Source organism: Orcinus orca, chromosome 5 (assembly GCF_937001465.1).
Source record: "Orcinus orca chromosome 5, mOrcOrc1.1, whole genome shotgun sequence".
In the NCBI taxonomy this organism is placed as follows: Eukaryota; Metazoa; Chordata; class Mammalia; order Artiodactyla; family Delphinidae; genus Orcinus; species Orcinus orca.
This window is the reverse complement of record NC_064563.1, coordinates 34215932-34230019: the sequence shown is the minus strand read 5'-3', so window position 1 is coordinate 34230019 and position 14088 is coordinate 34215932.

The following is a 14088-nucleotide window of genomic DNA, read 5'->3' as shown; positions in this document are numbered from 1 at the left end:
ATTCATCAATCTTCCAAATTTATCAAATGATTAACATTCCATTAATTTTAAATGTTCCATATTTCTCTACATATTCACACAGCACTTACACAATTATAAGTCAAAACTCATTGACTTACAAATTAAATTTTCCCAGTCATTTTTTCCCACTGATGGAAAATTATTTAATTTTCTAAACATTTATCATATTCTAAAATTACAAATTCATTATATTAGCCTTTCTTAAATACTTTAAGAAATAATAACACTCCAAATATCAGTCATCATAAAACTGATTATTAGATTTCTATTAAAATCATTTACAAAAGTGCTAGTACCTAGATTTAATTATTATTATTTGTTCTTATCCTAATTCTTACTTTTATTCTAATATCTCATTGAAGTTCTCTTCCTAGGGTTTACAATGGTTTTAAAGGTTTTATTTTAAAATAGAAACCATCTATGTTTCTAACTTTCTCATTGTAAATAGACTGCTTGTACCAAAGGACACTTCTAGCAAATTCAGCTTCAAACTTGGTAAAGTCCAATTTACTTCACAATGTTAATATAGCTTACATCTGGGGAGTGGCAGTGGGAGGAAAAAGGAGAAACTTTAAATTTTACTGTATATACTTGTGTATCGTTGGAATTTTTAATCAAGCATTTACAATTTGTAATAATAAATGCAATTCTAAGCACTCTGAATAATAAAAACTAAACAACCCATGGTAAACACTGTTAATACTTTTTGTGGTTTCTTCTAGTCTTTTATTTCTCTGAGGCATCTATTCCATTTTGCACAATTAGAATCATAATCCATATTTGATTTTTTCATCCTACTTTTAATTTTAACTTAGCATCATGTCAGAAACACTTTCTCACCTTAGATATTCTTGGGAAACAAAGGGATTGTAACAGCTGCATGATACTCTATCATGAGGACGCACCATAATTCACTGAGTCATACTCCTATTGTTGGCAAAAAATTGCTTCAAATCTGGGACGTACAGGAAAGAGCATCCCATTTTTCTTATTTTCCAGATGAGAACACTGCATTCCCCGAAGCTAGTAACTTGTCCAAGCACAGCCAGCTGGCCAGAGGCTCTGCTGGGACCTGGCACTCCTAGGCCCAGCCCTCTTCCCTGGCTGTCACCACACGCTGCCTCCTGGGCCTCTGCAAGGCACTTTCTGGAACCTAACTGTAGGGCACTGCCTACATTCTTTCTAAATTACATTTTCTCATTTGGGGCCCGTTATTCCTGCCTGTCAAGCTCATTTTTTATCTTCTGTCATATAACCATTAGGTAATGAGGGACACCATAGCCAACATTGGAAATTATGGCTTTTCCCTCTATCAAGATGTGCTTCCTGAATCATCTCTGTGCCAACGAAGGGGAACTATTGTCATCACTTTTATCAGATAATTCCAATAGTCACCAGCAATTATGGGGAAGGGCGCTAATGAGCTTACCTCTGTCCATGTTTCTCAGGGATCTCCTGGGTTCTCACCTTCTGTGATCAACACACCAGCAGATGCTTGAGCTCTGCCTAAGGGCCCATGCTCACAAGGTGAAAGAGGAGTAATAATTGGGTGGGAAAAGAGGGGAGGAGGGAACTAACATCCGTGGCCGACTCCTTGTCCAGCTCTGGGTACCGGGGTGTGGATGCCACAAGCATCACAGGAGGGGGACCGTGGAGGACGGGACTGGTGTGCCTGGGGGGAAGCAGGTGGACCAGGGTAGCTCCCTTTTACTCAGTCTCATTTTGAGACTGTATTATTCAGCTCTACATGGAGGAACTCAGCATGGTACAGGAGACTACTCTAGGAGGGCTGAGCCTTATTCTGCTTCTTCCTTCACATGGTATGAAACACATTTATTCCAAGCTTTACAAACGAGTCTTTGACATCAGTGTCTGTCATCACTAGAACCACTTTTTGAGTCACCTAATGTTGTATTTTTCCAGGATTCCATGTTCCCTCCCACCTAATTTCTTGGAGATACAGCCCCGTTAAAAATCTGTCTTTGGAAATGTAGTGGCTTGGGCTTATCCGGAATTAATATTTTTTGTGTGTATTGCTTTTCAGAAAATGCTTAATTCATGTGAATGTGATCGGCAGGCACCACAGAATGTGATGGTTTCTATTTATGGTTGATGTTAATCCCTTGACCTTATGGTAGTTTAAATTTCTGGTACAGATTCCTTTTCCACGATGTTATAGCTCCTTCCTGGACTGCTGTAATTGTGTCGTTTATCAATGTGAAAAATGGACTTTGAAATGTAATAGTCCAGAGCTAATATGGGGAGCAGCAAGGGAATTTAGTATGCTTAGAGAAGAGCTGTTTCCATGGAAACTAATTCCTTTGAGCAAGGTCCCTGGGTCCCCTGGCTGCAGGGTGATTTGTGTGTCCAGGTGATACGACCTGGATTCTAGGCTTAGCTCTGACATGAATCACCAAGTGAGGTAGGCAAGTCCCTTAACCTCTCTGGGACTTAATGTGCTTATCTGTGACTTGAAGAAGGCAGACAAGTTCAGTGTTTACTAGACTTTGGAGTATTAGGGACTGGTAATATATCTTTTAAAAGTTTTTATTTTGGAATCATTTTAGATTCATAGAGAATTTGCAATGATAATACAGAGAGTTCCCACACCTTTCACCCAGCTTCCCCTAATGTTAACGCATTACTAACCACAGCATATTTAAGAAATTAACACAGGTACAATATTATGGACTAATCTACAGACTTTATTTGGATTTTCCTAGTTTTCTCACTAATATATTTTTCTCGCCCAGGATCTGATCCAGAATTCCACTTTGCATTTGGTTTTCATGTCTCCTTAGTCTCCTCTGATCTGAGACCATTTCTCAGTCTTTGTTTATCACACCTCGTCAGTTTTAATGAGTACCGGCCAGCTATATTATAGGACGTCCCAACCAGTAATGCTTTTAGAAAGCAAAACAAAATTGGAGGACCAGTTTAGGGCTGGAAAAGTTAGACAAGGGAGGTGTATGAGTGAGGTCTCTATGTTGCAAGTGACAGAAAACCAACCTTGAACTGTCCTGTCAAACAAGGAATTTATTGACTCAGGTAGCTAAAAGGCCAAAAGGCATACGTGGCTTCAGAATGGCATTCGTATCCAGTTCTGCTCTGTCTCTTTGCTTGATTCTCCTCTTCTCTGAACAGTCAGATCATTCTCAGATATGCACTCACCGCATAGTTACAAGACAGCTGCCAGCAGCCCACATGGCTATATCCATCCAGTGTATGCATGTGTGTTACTCACCTCTGTTCCACTTTCCCAGCTAGGCTCTCATTGGCTCTGATTCTGCCATCAGCCCATCCTCGAACCAGAGGGAAAAGATAAATGGTTTTCTGCTTCAGATGTGAGGATGTGTTGCCCAGAGTTGTGGCCACCATCTTGTGACCAGAGCAGAGCAAGCTGACAGCTGAGGAGGACACAAGAACCTTAACAATGGACAGGAACCTGGGTTCTGGATGATGTCATTTGGCTGTGGAATTAACCAACCTTGGATCTGGGTTGGTTATATGCTATAATAAATCCCCTTGATTTAGCTTCTGTTAGTTGAGTCTCATATTACTTCCAGCCAAAAGCATCCTAAATAACACACAGATATTGCAGGTTTCCTTGTTGGATATAGGATATTACCTTGATACAGGCTTGTCTGTGGACATGCATTTGACAGCACAATACAAACCTGAGTTCAATATATTCTGGTTCATAGTTTTGTTTTTTTTTTATCAGAGTTATGTTGAAAAATCCAGCTTCACATAGGCATTTTGGCAAAAACAGAAGTGATGCTCTTCAATTTTACATAACATAGAACATCTAAGTAATAGCTCTAATGTTTCTGGTGGTTTGTCCCCATGAAGGCTGGAAGCAAGCCACTGGTGACAGGCCAGGGAGGGGACAGGAAAGGGTCTGCAGGGTGTTCCTCACTCAGAACACGCCCAATACTTAGGCTTCCGCTCATCCAATGGGTACAATCTGGAGTCGGTCAGAAAGGGACACCTTGCCTGGAGAACACTTTCTCATGACAAATAATTGGGCACCCTGGGCTGGGATGATCTCCTCTAAGGCCCTTTCAAATCAGTCAGGCTAGTACTGCGTGCTGTAATGGTGTGGAGGCCACCATGCCAACAGCAGTGGGGACCTTTCAGTGTAATTATCAGTGAGATAATGAAAAGCTGAGTGATAAAGGTTTTTTTTTAATACGATTTTTATAAAAGGATAAAAAGTTTTTTATAAAAGGATAAAAAGTGATTCTTAAAATCCTATTTAAACCCCCTTTTTATAATCACTGGGATTAAAAAACAACAGTAACAGTGTAATTATCACTGAGAAAACAAACACCAGCCCATGATTTCCCATTAAGGAGTCATCATTTCAAGAGCTAAAGGAATGACAATTTGGAAATGCATTGGCTTCTCCCATCTTTATGTCCTATACACTCACTTTTGTAATGATGTATATAAATAGTTTTTGCTTGCCCTCTAAGCTTTTAAAAATTAAAACAGTTTCTACTCCTTCCCTCCATCCCACACACACTTTCTCACGAGCAGACACATACTTATGTGAATACACTCAGACCTCTTGTGGATCCACATATTTTGGGCATGTACATGAAACCATTTATGGGGGTTTAATCCATGAATCATAAACAGAAGATTCTCATTAAGAACGGGCAGTGGCTTCTTTAAGCTTGCATAGTACTTACGGTATTATGTACTCTCAACACTTTATGGGAGTCTCAGAGATTCACAGCAGACTCTGCATTGTAATATTAACTCAGATACGGTATTAAGCCCAAGAGGCAATAATCTGATACAGTAGCAGCCCTTTATTCAGGGCCTGGCATAGAGTACGTTGTTAAAAATATTTGCTGAGAAAATGAATGATATTCCCCCTCCCCGCCATTTTTCACAACTAAATAAGGGAAATAGGGGTGTCAGGATAGAAAGTTATAAGGCAGAGCTTTAGGGAAAAACCAGTGACTTCAGGATAAATAGCAACTATTCCTGGATTACTCACTGAAACAATTTTTAAGTTTCTATATAAATTTCAACATGGCTGTGGACAGTTGGGCAGATTCGTCACTTTCCTGTGAATGAAATTTCATCTTTAGTGTAAAACTGGCTCTGTTTCTTGAGCCCATGTTTTGGGGGTAGCTGCTGCTCTCTGCAGCCCACACAAAGCCATCAGGGCCTGGCTCTCAAACTGAGGCTAACACTTTCCTTCTTGGTCTCAAATTAGTTTCACTGAAACCCTATCTTTATGTGGGTCAGGGCTTCCTTTTTCATTAAAAACTTTTTTTTCCCATTTTGAAAACAAACAAAAAAACACTCTCCTATTTCCAGAAATTCCTTGCAATTCTTTATTTCCTGTTGGCTTCTTCAGGGGCATTTTTTGCTAATGAAGTTTCAAGATGATTTCTTGAAACTGTTATAAAGTTATGTAACTTTGCTCATTTAAAACTATCTTCTTTGCTAAATTCTTAACTGTTGAGTCTCTCTCTTTTCAGAACAGAGACTCATTCTTAACTATAGATGGTCACGACGGTGAAACCAGGGAGGATTTTACACCATATTGATCTCAGTTGCGAAGAATATGAAGTTAAGCATTTTTTCCCCTTTTCTGCAACTGTCCTCTGCTCTGTAACAGTTGTATTACCTACTATTTTAACCCTGCTGATTCATACTATTTCACCAAAACCCACTTTTGGACTCCAGGGTCAACCATGGGCTTGTTTCTGGGGTCCTGGGACATGCTGTCCAGAAGACAACCTTGTACCAGGAAGCAGGACATGGGGCCCAGCCCCCGATTCTGCCTTGGTTTCCCTGTCTGCAAAGCACAGAGCCCGCAGTGAGTGTCTTTACGGTTCCTTCAGTCTCAGGCGTGCTTCTGTCTAGGTATTCTGCCAGGCATTCTCTTTCTAAAGGTCTCAGAGAAGAAAATTCTAGAGTCCATGGGTTCTTTTTTTAATTTTATTTTTAATTGAAGTATAGTTGATTTACAATGTTTCAGGTGTACAGCAAAGTGATACTTATGTGTATATATATATATATATATATATATATTCTTTTTCAGATCCTTTCCATTGTAGGTTATTACAAGATATTGAATATAGTTCCCTGTGCTATACAGTAGGACCTTGTTGTTTATCTATATCATGGGTTCTTTAATTTTTTCTGCCTGTTAGCTCTAAAAATTTCTTCCTTCCATCATATAGATCTTTTCCCATTCAGTCAAGATTCACATCTTCAGCCACAGGGATAGCTGGCATTTGTGTGCCGATGGACGTAGAACAGTTGACTTTTCTTCATAAATGTTGACTACCGTAATTATTCATTTGTTTCAGAATAACGATTACAGGTGGGATGGCCTGGTGCAAGGAGGATGGGCTGGGTTGGGAAGGCCGCCCTCCGACCTTGGCTCTCTGAATTTCCTGACCCCCTGTGTAAAGTGGGGACCTGGCCACCCTGGCCGCAGTGCTGTTGTGAGGCTGAATTGAGACGATGCGGAGGGGGCCGTCCTCAGGCTCTGCGATTTTGGGGCCCCCGTCTCCCGCTGAGGCAAGGATCGGCTGTGCACCACCACCCCTCAGGAGCGGCTTTAGACCCGGTGCAATGCTTGGTGGAATGCGGGGGGCTATAAATAATAAAAGGAATAAGGTGAAGACAGAGACTCCGAGAGAATCTGGCTCCCTGTGATTCCGTTGGGGTGCCCGGCAGGGAGCGTTTATTCGGAGCACCGCCGCTCCCTCCTGTGCTTCCCCCGCAACCCCGGGTAAAAAACAAACAGAAAAACTTTCCCGAACTTTCCCATTCCTCCGTGGCCTGGCTGCGAACGCTGAAATTCCAACCCGTGTTTGTTGTCACCCGCGCGGGCCCGTTTCCATGGTTACCCAGATTCCAGGCGCTGGACCAGGGCCCACCACAACGCATCCCCCAAAGTCTCCTTGACAGAGGAGAACCAGAGCGAAGAAGGGCCCTCTCCTTCTCCCCGCAGCCCTGCCTCACCCCCCGGTCATGTGTGATGTGCGTGTTATAGGTGGTTCTGTTCAGCATCAGTTTTGGGGGGTAAGCACGATATAACAATTTCCTTCACTTCTCGTTTCCTCTTTGAAGCTGAGGAATTACTTTCTTATACCAAACATTACACCCTTGGCAAACACTCCAGATGGTTCTCATTAAAATTCCAATTCCTTTTTTTGCAATTCCTTTTCCCCCCATTCTTCTCACACTGCTATCTCAAAAATAAACACCAGGTGGAAGACTGATGAAGGGTCCTGTGGCCATGAAGGAGCCCCCAGGTCCTCTTCTTACCAATGGCCACCTCTACCCTTCATGGGGCTGGCTGGCATAAATACACACCTGGGGTGGGGCATATTTCATGTTAAAGGTGCCCTTGGCTTTGGTCTCTGTAGGAAGAGGGGCAGAGAGACAGCTAGGTCCCTGCTCCCCACTAGGCCCTGGCCCAGACTCTGCCTGCAGAGGGACTGGGGAGGGGGCTGCTGACCACCCCAATTAGTGTACACTGAGACCTCTGCAGCCTACTCAAGACACAGGAGTGAGACACACTTGCTTTAAGAAGCCAGAGGGAAGGATTGCCAATGCTTTTTGGCCATAATTGCAGCCGAGCAAGCCACAGGATTTGCTCACACATCTGGAAAAATTTGCTTGCGCAGGAAAAGTGTGTATGTGTCCAAGGATGTGTATTTGATGTGTTTTTATTTCCAACTTTATGAGAAAAATTTTAAAATAGTTGAAAAAATAATACAATGAATGCCCATATCCCTCCACCTAGATCCAACAAGTATTACATTTTGTCATATTTGCTTTCTCTCTCTCTCTCTCTCTCTCTCTCTCTCTCACTGCGTCTTTCTAGATAGATGGAGAGATGATAGATCAATCTCTATGTCAAATGTCTAGGTATTTGGAAGTTGGAATCTTACCCCTGTAGTGTTTTAAAATATTTTATGTATTATAATTATGTAATATATGAGTACATTCTTATTGTAAAATATTCATATGTTCAAATAATACAGAAGATTAGAGAGTAGAAGCAAAAGCCCTGTGCTGGTCCCTCCTCACCCTTCAGGGTAGTTTGGTTTGTGTCCTTCTTGACCTTTGTCTGATTTTTGCAGACATATGCATGTTTAAATAGAAACATATACTTTTGTTATATGTGTTTTTTTTTTTTTTTTTTTGCGGTACGCGGGCCTCTCACTGTTGTGGCCTCTCCCGTTGCGGAGCACAGGCTCCGGACGCACAGGCTCAGCGGCCATGGCTCACGGGCCAAGCCGCTCCACGGCATGTGGGATCTTCCTGGACCGGGGCACGAACCCATGTCCCCTGAATCGGCAGGCGGACTCTCAACCACTGCGCCACCAGGGAAGCCCAGCACTTTCTTTATGACATTGTAATAATCGTTTATGATGCTTCTCTCACCAACTGGTATTTCTCAATGTGTTCACCATCAATATTTTAGAATAATTCTTTACTGCAGTATATTTAACAGCTCTGGCCAAAATACCACTAAATACAGCAGTAGCCTTTGACACCTCCCTTCCCCACCACCCCAGTCACTGTAACACCAAAATTTCTCACATGTTTCCAAACATACCAGCTCTGCCTCTTAGTTGGAAGGAAGTGAGAGAGGGAAGAAAAAACTGGGATAGAATCAGGAATGACAGGATATCATCACTAAGGGACTTTCCCAATTCCCCTTTTCATCTCTAGATGTCCAAAACCAGCGTGTCTTTCAAAGGCTATCTTTTCTGCAAAGCTTTTCTAAATTCCCTCAGCTCTAGACCTATTCCTCTTCTGCCTTCCTTCTTTCATGGCATTATCTTTATATCTCCATCCATCCATCCATCCATCCCTGTGTCTATCTATCCAGAAAGTATTTACTGAGCACTTATAGTACACCAAGCACACTGACCACTTTCTTCTTAGATTATGACTCTTTGCCTAAGTGTCTTACCTGATCTGTTGTAATCTCAGGTAAAATTCCACATCTGATCTACTTCTGCATCTCCCAGAGTGCTTCACACAGAGCTGGTGCTCCTGCTGAACGTCAGTAGAATGAGTTACTGAATGCTGACACAAGTTTTAACGTATGTTCCAAATCTTTATTCAAAGGCAGTGGAAATACTTTTTTTAAAAGCAATGCCATTCTGATTTTCACAATATCTACATTATAATTTTCAAAAGTTACCCATAACCCCAACACTATCCTTTTCCAGAAGAAGATAGAGTAAGATGTGACAATTTCCTTCTTGGCCAGTCTAATCTTGTTCCAAGAGGCAACCACTGCCAATAATTTGCTGTCTTTCCTTCCAGACTTATAAAAACATGTTTATGTACATTCACATACAGATATACCTACATGTACATTTATTATGTTTAAATTAGCACATATGTTAAGAGCTCTATGAAACATAATTTTAGAATAAATTGTGAATTTATGAAGTAAATAAAGATGTCTAATGTAAGTGTATACAGTTCTTTATAACTACAAAACAGTTTTGAATTTATTGTACTCATGTTATTCCCTAACCCTGTGATGTAGGCTCAGAGAGGTTGACAGGCAGGCTCCTGGTCACACAGCTGGTAAGTAATAGAGCTAGAACTTGAACCCAGGTGTTTTGCCTTCTAATTCCTTGCTGGTTCTATTATATAAAATAATCCCCGAGGATTTGGGGGGAATAATTATCTACATAATAAAATGGATTATTCTTTGCTTTACTTCCGAGTATCAGTGTAGAATTATTTTGGAAACGCTTATTTTATTATATTGAAAACAAATAAAAGCTAATGTCTGTCAAGTGCTTCCCACGTGCCAGAAACTCTTCTAAGCACTTTACTTGCATTGTCTCATTTAGTCCTCCAATAAGCCATCACGTAAGCAATATTGTCAACCCAATTTCCAACATGGAAACTCAGGTTCAGAAAGGTAAATAACTTATTTGAGGATGGGCACCAGATGTGCTACGCTGGCTTTTTTTTTTTTTTTTTCCTACGCTGGGTTTGCAACCTAGGTCTTTCTGCCTCCAAAGTCTGTACTTTTAGCCACTATACTTTGCAGCAGCCTATATATGCTTTACTTATATGTAATTTCATATAAGTAACTATTATGTAAAATAAAACAAGATGCAAATGTGATGTGAGTTCTACTTTAAAGGAATTTGCAACATGAAAGAAGAAAGATAAGTCTAATGTATAGAGGAAGATATTTAGATAAATGCTTGAATAAGAGAAAGGGAGAAAAATAGCAAGAAAGAGAAATAGGAACATACGCAGAGAAAGACTGATTCTTTGATTTTAGAGAAAGACTGAAACCTGATGAAAGAGGCAGGAAGCAGTCAATGGGAGGAGGGGGGACCAGAGCCACAGCCCTTCCACTCCTGTCTTGAGTCCAGTCCATCAGGAACCCTCCAGTCCGGCCTGGGGCTCATTTTTCTTGTACTCCTGAAGCCTCTGCTGCCTGTACTCTCTGGCTAAGAGCTTGGATTTGTCAGCACTGAATCTCTTAGAAGGCAGTCCTGGCTGAACAGCAGCTGTAAGTGGGGCAGAAGGAGTATCTCCCAACATCTGCATAGCCCTGGGAGTTGAGAGCCTGAGCTGGGAGGAAAGTGGCTGGGAAGGCGAAAGCCAGGAAGATGGGCCTGAAGAGAAGGGCCTCACCAAGTAGGCCTGTTCCCATCTGTCTGGGCTGAGCTGGGGTAGGCTGTGAAGGGTCTTATTGGATGACAGATGTAAGGGTGTCCCCACTGGCAAAGAGCAGGGAAGCTGTCACCTCACTCTTCCTCAAGAAGACCTCACAGTTAGACTGCCTGCCAGTTAGAGTGAGTACCAATCTGTGAGCACGGTGGTGGGGGCAGCGGGTAGTGCTTGAGACTGAGCTGCATGGGCAGAGGTGTCAGGAGAATGGAGGCAGGACCATGGAAAGGGCGGAGGAACACCTCTTTGGCCTTGGGTGGTGGCGCGACGATAAAGGGGAGCTGAGTCACTAGGGGAGGCATGGAATCACTGGGATGGGTTTATGCATCAACCTCCCTCACTTCCTTTCCAGTCATTTGGCTGTTTTCACATTCTCCACCCTTTGCCAACTCCTCACCTCCCCCATCAAATCTGGTTTGTGTGCGCTGTGTGTGTATGTGTCTTTGGGTGTATTCACGCACAGTTGGCTCTAGGTAAGAATATATTAGCTAAAGACAGAGGAAATTGTGACTGATGACTTTGACCTATAAAAGCAGCTTTTTCATATGGCTCAACACAGAAGGGTAAACTAAATAAAAACCTAGGTAGAACGCGTCATGAAGGAATGTGTTGACGGTGTTTCCCAGCTCTGTAGTTAGTTGTGCTTCTCCTCTTACTTGGTCAGAGGCTATATTGTGAGCCAGCTGCATTGCTGTACCCAGGGCGACAGAGTACACATCCATATAGTAGTCGGCTGAGCTCCAGATGAAACTTGGGCAAGAACACGCCTGGGATTGGGTGATCATCTCTCTTCAGGTTCTCTTAGCCATCCACAAAAATCTGTCTTGCTGCACTTCTAGCATTTCTATACATACCCCTCACCCCAGGGTCAGCTATCATGCAGCAAGAATGACAGAGGAGCTCAGGAAACAATTTCAGCAACTGCACTTGTAGGATTTGCTGAGGAGCCAGAATACATTTCAGGACTCCGCAGCAAGCCTGGAGGTCTGCACCAGCTTTTCTCTTCCTTTTCCCGGACCTGCCTGCTTTTCTGTCACCCCAAAGGCCGATACTCATGGTGTCTTGAATTCTCACTAACAAGGTGGAACCCCTACAGATGACTGCCAAGGACCAGCTACAGAATTTACAGAGCCCAGTACAAAATGAAAATGTGGGCCACTTGTTCAAAAATGATTACTGGTTTCAACAGAGCCACAGCAGGGCCTTCTGCGTGCAGGGCCTGTATGTCTGCACAGGTTGTGTGCTCACGAAGCCAGTCCTGGTTGGCTCAGGTGCAGAGGCCAAGGCCAGGAAGGCCACAGACGTGAAGTCCTCTCAAGAGATGGCGCAGCTGCTTTTCCCTGCCAGCCCCTAACCTCCCCCAGTACTTCCCAGAGGAGCCCATGGATGAGGTGCAGCGTGGCAATGGACTGGGGGATGAATTTAACCGTGGCAGGGCCACATCAAGGAGGAAGATTTGGGAAACAAACAGTCTTTCTAGAGTCTAATAGATCATTCCAGGATGGTACCTAACATCTCCAAATAACTTAACACAAAGAGCTGGGAAACGGCATAGTAAAGAGTCCCCAGGCCGGACTATGTCTATAAGCTGGGGTCACAGGTGGGCAAACCCCCTGATTCTGGCTACCTTTTTCTGTAACCCAAATTCTGAACTCCCCACACCTTCCATGTGCCCTCTTGGCCCCCCACAGAGCGGGAGTGAGAAGCCCACTAGGTGAGCTGTCCAGTCCATGTGTGGCCAGCCAAAATTCCGGGGACTCACACAAATCCTTACCCAGCACACTGGGAATCCAGATACGCAGAATTGCTCCCAAGCAAAACACCACATTTATTCAGGACCTTGAGTTAGAGTTTACTTAAAGTTCCGCCAGCAATTCTGACTTTCTTAAAGGAATTGAGCGCCTCCTGCTGGGTACTAAGTAGCATTGACATCAAACTGTCAAAGCACCAAAATCTGAAAACACATCTTAGGGATTTGACCTTGTACACAAACCAGTGACAACAACATGACTCATGGTGGTAAAATTATGAGTTATATGAATTATATATAGGTTTGGTAATAGGTTGAATTTTTAAATGTTTCATGACTCCTAGGTTCCTAGCAAAAATTTTTCAGTTTTTTTATCTCAATTGTAAAAGAAGGTAAACATTTGCAAGTTCTAAATGATCCAATAGGATTTTCTTCCCATTTCAGAATGCAGTGGTCACAGAAGGTTTTTCAGGGGACATCACGTGGTCCAGGAAGAGGACACAGATTTTAGGATCAGACAGCCTAGGATGGAACCCATTTACTATTTGAGTGACTTTAACTTGGAATGAATTATTCAATTTTAAGCTGCCATCACTTGATCAATGAGGACAATAATATCCACCTTAAAAAGTGGACATGAGGGCTGGAGGTCACGTGTCTAAAACACAAAGAAGCACTCAGTTAACTGTATTATTGTTACTATATTATTAAGAAGTGGGTTTAAGTTGGACTTCAAAGGATGGGCAGCTCCTGGACCAGATTCTCCATTGCTAGAGGACAGAGGCTGCACCCAGAGTCGTGTGTCTGGCTCAGAGAATCTCCCCCTTGGTCACAGGTTAGCACTCACACTGGGCACCCGAGTCTCTTTTGAACCACACAACCACCATCCGGGGTGCTGGCTTCCTGACACACACCTCTCACCTGGCACTTGTGGGCAATGACCTCTAAGGTACTCCAAGTCCCTCTACTGCCACCCCCATATTGCTGGTTCAAGCCATCATCAGCCCTCACTTGAGCCAAGGCAAACTCTTCCGTCTTTCCACTTCTGTTCTTACCTGCTCAAACTCAGAGTGACTTAGGTTAAAAAAAAAAGGTTAAAAAAAACAAAACCTGATTAGGCCACTCCTCTACCTCCTCCTGCCTCCCCACCCACCTTGTTCGGGATGCCAGCTCCACCTCTGAGCTTTATGCAATTTGCTCTTGGCCATCAATCCTCACCCCCTAATTCTTACCCTGGCTACTCCTACCCATCTGTCAGGTGTTGGCCCACAAACTCAAAGAGGGTACAGGAAATGTCATGTTTTCTTATTTTCTTCAGAGCAAATTAAATCTTTTCGGCTCCATTCTGCTGTGCTGCAGCAGAAATTAGATCTGTGGTCCCTGAGGCATCCTTTCCTCTTTCAGGGTCTCACAAGCATTTAGGATTTTCATAAATGAGCTTGAAAATGGGCGAGGACCTCTACTCTCCAGTCCATCTGCGTCCCTGATGCTATCCTCACCATCAACTCTGAGGGGCCCTTGAAGGAGGTGGTTCCAGTGCTAGGGTGTCTTTGCTCAAGCTGGGAGACTCAGGTTGACTTCAGGTTTCCTTTGGGGCACCCCCAAACCACAAG